Consider the following 9,012-nt stretch of genomic DNA (forward strand, 5'->3'; position numbering starts at 1 on the left):
AGTCTCAAACGTCAGAATGAGAAGTTGCAACACCAACTTGCCAATCAAGAGAAGCAGCTCACATCCAAATGGTTCGCCAGGGTTGAGGAGGAGAAGAAGCAGCTCATTCAGGAGAATGAGGCCGACTGCATCATTCGCATGAAGATGGCGTGGAAGTCCTTGTTCCCCAATGACGATTACTCCGTTTGGGAGTATCGTTATGAGCAAGCTACGGATAAGCTGGATGCACAGGCGGACCAGGGGGCAGATGGCGGCGAGGAGATCCGAGATGAGGACGAGGCTAAGGAAGGCAACGAGCAGCATCCGACCAATGATGAGATGGCGGATGAAAATGAAGCCGAGTCCTCTCCCGAAGCTGATTAGATTGAGTTTTCTACGGCCGAATGGCCTTTTCAGATACATTTCCGGCCTGCGTTCCGAGTATGATTGTCTTTTTACCGACCGTGGGGTCGGGTTACTCTAACAATTTTCTCTTTTTCTCTCACTGGCTGTTTAGCCGGTTAACAATTTAACTTTAATTTTATGACCAAGGGGTCAGTTTTTAATGATGAATCATCCGGCCATTAGGTCGGTTTTTAATACTTGGTGTTTTAAATTTGAAATTTGAGCTTTGAATGGTATACCGGATGTTCTTGCCCCTGGGCGGCTGTGCGCTTGGGTTTACAAGTTGGTTGATTGACTTTGGAAATTTCGTGATACCTAAAAAGGGTATGACTGATTTCTATGTCAAACAATCACTAAGGTGATTGCCCCAAGGCAAGCGCGCAGCTGGCCACTTGAGCAGCCGGTGCCGAATGCAAGTGATCATTTGACCTCTTTGTCACAATCGGATGACTGTTCATGCTACAAATATTACAAGTTGCATAAACTAGAATGTAAAGTTTGCATTGGTCCGCCTACTATTCTTTTATTACAATAACAGGCGGTCCTATATTTTCCAGGCAGCCTTATGTGCCTACCCCATTTCAAATGGGTTCCTGAGGCTTAGTTATCCTACTTGGGCCAATTTTAAAATTGGTCATCTGTGTAGGTTGATGGCCATAATTTAATTATCCAATTATACTCAATGTCCGTTTTCCCCTGGTGGGAAGACTTGTATAATTTCGAGAAGTAATCTAAGTTAGAACTTTGGTCGATTGCCGGCTGAGGTGTTGAACATCCGGCTTTCGTTGTCTTGGTCGTTCTTCAGATTACCTCGGTCAAACGGCTATGAGTTGACCAATTAGGTCATTCAATTTTTGCCGTCTGCATGTGCTGGTAGAGCAAATGATAGAATGCCCTCTGCGACGATAACACCCGGAGGGGCGTCGTCGGACGCCATATCTCACATTGGAGCAGGCGAATTTATAAAATATGTAACCATCCGGCCACTGGCCTCATGTCTCTTTCAAAAGACGATTATATAGCCACTAAACCTTTTTGTGCTTAGTTTATTATTTGGCCATTGGCCCCACGCTATTTGGACGTTAGTGTTTAACTTTCAATTTTAATCTTAATTTATTAGGCGGAGGTGTACCGTATGTATATCAAACGGGCGGCACATATGATAGGACGCATGTATATAGAGGAATAGATAACATAATTTGGAAACAGAAAGCAGCTTTTTCATTGATAGGAGTTCTATTTACAAAAATTTACAACACATAGAAGTAGTACTTTTTGAGATTGTCTACATTCCAAGTTCTGGGCAGCCGCCTACCGTCTGGTGTCTCCAGGCGGTAGGTGCCATCTCTGACTTCCTCATAGATCCGGTAAGGGCCTTCCCAATTAGGAGTCAGCTTTCCAAGCTCATTTTCCCTACCGGTTGCCTCCATTTTCGTAACACAAAGTCCCCAACTTTCAAAGGGCGCTTGTGTACTTTCTTGTTGTAGGCCCGAGTCATTCTCAAACGGTAAATCTCATGACGCAAGGCGGCATTGCCCCTGCGCTCTGGGAGTGAGTCCAATGCTAGCCGCATCGCCTCCCAGTTTGCCTCTTCATCGTATAGCATGACTCGTAGAGTCGGCTCGTAATGCTCGATAGGCAAGACGGCTTCAGCACCGTAAACCATGAGAAACGGAGTTTCACTGGTTGCCCCCTTTGCAGTTGTCCAGATGGCCCATAGGACATGAATTAATTCTTTAACCCATAAACCTCCGGCTCTTTCAATTTTCTTTTTAATGCCGTTTAAGATAAGTTTGTTGAAGGCTTCAACTTGGCCGTTTGCTTGGGGTCGGCCGACTGATGCAAAATAATTTGAGATCTCTTGATCTCCCAACCAAGTTTTGAGCTGAGGCGTCTCAAACTGAGGGCCGTTATCAAATACCATAGACATAGGTACCCCAAGCTGGGTGATAATGCTCTTCCATATGAAAGAAATGACATCCTTGGTCTTAATATTTTTGACCACCTCCGCCTCCACCCACTTAGTGAAGTAATCCACAGCCACTAAGATATAGCACTTTCCGCCTGGAGCAGGCGTGTAAGGTCTTAGAATGTCCATGCCCCATTTAGAAAACGAGATTGGGCTGTGGATTGCCGTCAGGTCAGTAGCCGGACGACGGATTAGCTTGCAAAATTTTTGACACTTGTCGCATTTTTTAACCATCTCCATGGCGTCTGACTCTAGAGTAGGCCAGAAGTAATGCCACCTGGCTCTGATGGCTAAGGATCTGCCGCCTGTGTGAGAGACGCAGTATCCCGCATGCAAATCTTCAAGAACTTCCCTCCCTTTCTCGGGGGTAACACACTTCAGTAGAAGCTTCAAGAAACCTGCTTTAAAGAGTTCTTCGTTTCTCATCTCAAAGTTTGCAGTTCGCTTCTTCATGACGGCCGCCTCCTGTGGTGAATCAGGAAGCGTGCCGTCTGTCAGATATGCCCGGATGCCATCCATCAAAGTGGAGCTTCGGTCAAGAATTCCAATAGGCTCCTCATGTATACTTCTCCTTTCTAGAACTTCCCAAAATACTGACCGAGGCGTATCACAGCAGGCGGAGGATGCCAGTTTGGACAACGCATCCGCCTGATTGTTCTCAGATCTAGGCACCTGATTTAGATGGAATTCTTCAAGTGTTCCAGTCTCCTCCTTGACCGCCTGAAGATATTTGATCAAGCCGGATGAGTGGCTTCATACTTACCTTGGTACTGGCTAACGACTAATTGTGAATCAAAGTAGGCGTCAATTTTGGTTGCCCCTGCCGCCTTGCACATGCGGATGCCGGCTAGCAGGGCTTCATATTCCGCCTCATTGTTTGAGGCCTGGAACTTGAACCACAGTGCATATTCAAATTTGTCCCCCTCAAGGGACTTATAAATAATTCCTGCACCACAGCCGTTCATAGTGGAGCTCCCGTCCACGTACACTTTCCAAACCTGATCAGTATTTTGTCCGGTGGAACCAGTCTTGTCATTTCGACAATGAAGTCGGGGAACACCTGACCCTTCACTACCTTTCTTGGTTCGTAAGTGATTTCTAGACTTTGAATTTCAATAGCCCATTTAAGCATCCTACCGGATGACTCCAAAGTTGGCATAGGCCGCTTGAGACGTTGATCTGTGTATATCACAACCGAATACGCCAGGAAGTATGGTTTCAACTTCTTGACTGCCATGTACAGGGCGAGGCCAAATTTTTCAACCATGGGGTACCGAAGCTCAGCATTTCTAAGAACATGGCTAATGAAATAGACCGGGAGCTGGATGCCGTCTCTTTCAGCAAGGAGAACGGCACTGAGGGCATGGTCTGAGACGGCTAAGTACATGTATAACGTCTCTTTGGGCAGAGGCCTAACTAGCCTTGGCAAAGAGTGCAAGTGTTCTTTTAATTTTTGGAAGGCCGCCTTAGCATCATCCCCCCATTCAAATCTAGTCTTCTTTCTGATTGCTTGGAAGAAGTAAAGACACCTGTCACCTGACCGGCTGAGAAATCTTCCCAATGCCGCCAGGCAACCAGTTAGTTTCTGAACTTCCTTGACAGTGCGGGGTGACTTCATGTCAATTACCGCTGTATCTTCTCGGGGTTAGCCTCTATCCGAGAAACTTCCCAGACTCAACACCAAAGACGCATTTCTTGGGATTTAACATAACCTTATGCCGCCTGAGTGTGGCGAAGGTTTCTCGGAGATCAGCAAGGTGATCCATCTGAAGTTTGGATTTGACTATCATATCATTAATGTACGCCTCTACGTTCCTTCCCATTTGATTAATGAAGATTGTATTAATCACTCGTTGGAAAGTAGCAGGCGCATTCTTCAAACCAAACGGCATCACAGTATAGCAGAATAACCCTTGATTAGTGACGAAGGCCGTCTTCTCTTGATCTTTTTCCACAAGGGTATCTGATGGAAGCAAGAATAAGCATCCATGAAACTCATCAACGCATGGCCGGCTGTAGAGTCGACAAGACTGTCGATCTTTGGGAGAGGATAACTATCCTTTGGACACGCCTTGTTGAGATCTGTGTAATCAACACACATGCGCCAGGTTCCGTTCGGCTTCTTTACAAGCACAACATTTGCCACCCAATCAGGGAAGTTACATGGCCATATGAACCCAGCGTCTAGCAGCTTTTTTACTTCGGCAGCTGCCGCCTGACTTCTTTCCTCGCCGTGATTTCTTTTCTTTTTCCATCTAAAACGAGCGACGCGACGGGGGTAACAAAATATAGCAGCACGGCGGTCCCTTATTTTCCTTAAAAACAGGAAAAAAGGGTGAATCCTTTTGTTTAATTCGAGAAACGAAATAGAAGAAATACGCGGGCGAAGGGTCCAAAAAGGATGAGCGAGTTCGGTTCGAGTCTTGATCGATCGGGCAAGAGAATGATTCGGAGTTCTTGCAGAGTGGAACCATGCAGTACCAGCCACGAGATAGATCTTCCGCCTATCGAAGTTCTGTTCAAAAACCTCGTCCGAGAACTTGTATAGAGAAGGATTTCCCGCGGCGCAGCAGGTAAGGGTTAGCACCCCGGAGTAAGAGATCTAGAATATGAATGTTCATCTCCAGTTAGGGGGGCTTCTAAGCACCAGTAAGGAAGTAAGAATCCCGGAGCACTACGGGCCTAACTTATTATTCGACCAAAAACGGAGGTGAAAAAATTCCTAAATAAGCATAAAATCTCAGCGGTTGCGCGAAGGCTGCTGGTTCGGGGGTAGGGTACAGTACTAAAGGTCCTCGGACTTCCAGGCGGTTTTTCTTTTAGGCAGCCCCCATGTGAAATATTCATCTTCATGTTCACTTTTTGGTAGTAGTCGCGACCAACAGCCATCAGCTGTCAGCTCGTTGGTAAGGCGGGGGCTTCAAGCCCGATTTCAGGTAGCACCGCTGGGGGGGAGACCCTACATTATATCAGCATCTTTTTTGGTTTTTCGGTCATCCAGAGGTCTATATTCTCATTCTGCCTGGATTCGGTATCATAAGTCTATAGGCGATCTTTTCTATCCGCTTCTCTACAGGGTCTACTTTCTTCTTTCTTCAGACCGGGAAACGAATTAAGACCACAACTCAAAAGTCCTATAAAAAAAATAAAAATAAAAATACCGGAAAGATAGTCCATTTAAAAGGACGAGAAGCGGTATCGAACACGGAAAAAAAGAGGGGAAGATTTCTCCAAAAAGCAACGATTCGCTTTTTTCTTTCATACTTTCTATTTAGAGCTCAATTACATCAAGCCTCGTGTCGGGTCTAATGTTAGCATAAATAACAGAAAATAACCAGGATTGGGAAGAGCAAATCCCCTTCATTCCCGCATGGATCTCCTTCTCCGTCTTTCGTATTCGTAGTAAGGGCATCGGATGTAGTTCATGCTTTCCCGGCTTTCCAGTCTCTTTGCTCACTGCTTCCCCTAATATCCTCCCTTTACCAAATCATGGGGGTTTACAGGAGATCCCAGGTTCCCGGAAGAGTTAATATTCCCATTAGCTAAACCCTTTCTTACCCTACCTTTGGACTCGTATTTTGTTCGTACACAATTAACGGAGGCCTTCCCGACATATGTAGCAACGTCTTCAATAGCATGCCGAGAATAGAGTCTCCTCTTGGGGTTTCTCCCGGATGGGGTACTACACTGTAGCGTCGGCTGTTGCTTTGGAATGGAGAACTAATCAATCGAGGAATCGGAATCCTACCTCTTGCGAGTTGACCTCCGATCGAAACTTTAATACAACCTTTTTTGATCCCGCTGGGGGGGGAGACCCCATATTATATCAGCATCTTTTTTGGTTTTTTGGCGTGGATCTTTCTTCTCGAATTCAGGACTTCTAGGCCCTACCCCTCTTTAATCGAAGTGGTAATCGCACATCTTTCTTCCACTTCTTTTTATCCATCGCCTGGATTCTTCTATATCAAAATATCAGTTGAAAAAATCATAGGCAAATTCTGGGGTCGCTGGGATAGAGTCGTATTTCTGCATATCGCTCGAGCAAAGGCGCTTTCTTGAGGCTGGAGTACTTCCCTGTTGAATATTATATTGATCCAATCCAGTTTAGGCAAGTCCCCATAGTTGATTCGTGCTAACTCCTAGCAGCGGTTATGTAGGATCTCTGAGACCAAGCTTAGTTCTTTTGGGGTTATAGTTGATGGTTTTTTGGAATTCCATCTCTACTACAGAACCGAACGTGAGAGTTTCTTCTCATCTAGCTCCTCGCGAATGAAAAAATAAAAATTTCATTTAAAATGAATATTTTATTTTTATATAATTAATATATACATGTAATAATACGCTGAATAAATACACTGAATAAATTCTTTTGGATTCACCTAGTTTACTAGATATTTTTATTTGGATTGTCCCCGAAAAACGTGGTAAAACGCTCAACTGTCAATTAATTGGAAATATCCGTCTCCGAATAGAAGTGAATTTGAAGCAAAAATCACTGGTTCGAAGAGCTGAGTTGCAAGACTAAGGAAATGGAAACTTTTTAATATCACCGGAGTTGTGAACGAAGGAGGAAGGAGTCTTTGCAGCAAGACTTCAGTCAAGGAAAAAACCGACGTGTAAGAAGAAAGTGGCGTAGACAAGGAATCGGCTTAACTGCATTAGGGGTCTCATTCCTTTCCATATCACAGCATCAGCCCTGTTTAAATTTAAAACTGAACGTCCTTTCCCCTTTTTATCTCGGTAACACGAATAGCTTCTTTTTTGGATCCGGGCTGATGCTTGGCGTCTCTTCCACTTCAAAGGCAAAGATGTCTTTGAATTCTTTCAGCAGGAGGTGCAAGTCTGCACCAAGCCTTTCAAAGGCAATAATCCCCACCTTAACAGTTCGCTCTGGACGGCTGTCGTCCAGAGGAATATCAACATGCTCACCAACCGACTAGGGACGGAGACCATCTAACCGTTCCCCGGTCAGTGATTGCTATTTCTTCTCTTTCTTCACCTCCATCATCTGTTCAGTTTTTCTTTTCTTTGTGGCTGCTGGAGGGGGTGAATCAGGGTCATTGACATCGTCAAGGTTTATTGGCTCCTTCAGCTGGCCCGCTGCAGCAGCAGTCGGGTTGACGTATGAGAGATAACACTCCCTTGCCGTCTTTAGATCCCCGTTGAGGGAGCCAACAGAGCCATCATCCTTTTCATACTTAAGAAGCATGAGAGTTGGGATGATGACGTCTTTGCACTCGTTCAGAGTGTGTCGGCCAAGAATAATGTTGTAGGCGGTCAGCTCTTTAACCACCAGGAACCGGACGACCATGTGTCGCCCTTTCCCTTTCTCCCCCAGCCGGATAGGTATATCAATCTGTCCGACTGGGTGCACGACCCCTCCACCAAAGCCAACTAATAGATGGGAGACATCGCGCAGATTGTCCAGCTTGTAATTAAGCCTGGATAGACACTTGTAGCTGATAAGATCAGAGGAGCTACCCGTGTCTATAAGGATCCGGCCAACCAGCTGGTTGGCGACCTTACATTCAATGACGACTGGGTCGTCAGGCGGTCGGCGAACTTTTCCCCGATCCTTCTCAGTGATGAGGATGTTTGGGAATGTTCCACTGGAGGACGTCTGTCCATCATCAACTGAATGGATCATCCTCTTCAGATGATCCTTGGTGCCCCGAATGGTCAAGCCACCGCATGCGAATTCGCCTACTATAGTGTAGACCGGATCCTTGTCGGTATCCGAGCTACTAGTAGGTTGGACAGTTTTTGACGACTGCCCCGGATTTGTCTTAGAAGTCGCTTTGGACTTCAAGACATAGGACTTTAGCAAGCCCTTGTCAGCCAGACGGTCCAACGTCCGCTTGAGACTATAGCAGTCGTTGGTGTCATGGCCCACTTCCTGATGGAAGTGGCAGAATTTATTCTTGTTTCGTGACTGAACGGAACTCTTCATAGGATTCGGCTTCTCAATGGTCAGCCGATCCTTTACCTCTGTAAAGATGGTGTAACAGTCTTTGTTGAATTCATACCGTGAGACATACGGCTTGAATTCTTTCTTTTTCTTCTTGGACGGCTGATCAGGTTCCTCAACCGCCCAAACTTCTTTTCTCTTTTTGCTCGCTTCAGATTTCTGAGCCGGCTGAGCAGACCGACTCTCTTTTTGCTTGTCGGACTTCGTAGAGTCCGAAAGATGGCTGGACGAGCAGAGGTCGGTAGCTTGAATAAAGCTCTCCGCCTCTATCAACACCTCTTGAAGGGTGAAAACCCTCTTTACTCCATTGAAGCGGATTTCGAGCTTTCTCTACTCCATTTGAAGCAGCTTCTAAGGTAAGATGTATTTTCCTCTTTTTTGAATCACGAATTTCAATTTCACTATCTATGGTTTATCGTTAATTATTTTGTCAATAAGTTATCATCTCCTATGTGAATTGAGTGAATTCGTACTATAAGTTTTTAAAAATTGAATCTATATGATTTTTTGAATGTTTATAGGTTATGATTTGGAGCTCAATTCTAAACACTAGTGAGATTTTCCTGCCTGAATTTGTCGATTTTTTTAATTTACATTGAATTAATTTTGATTATTTAATTATTGTTGTTGATTTCTTAATGCGCACTATGTGTTTGACAAAATGCCTTAATGACTATGATTCATATGCCGC

This window comes from Chenopodium album, chromosome 11 (assembly GCF_948465745.1).
Source record: "Chenopodium album chromosome 11, dcCheAlbu1.1, whole genome shotgun sequence".
Lineage (NCBI taxonomy): Eukaryota > Viridiplantae > Streptophyta > Magnoliopsida > Caryophyllales > Amaranthaceae > Chenopodium > Chenopodium album.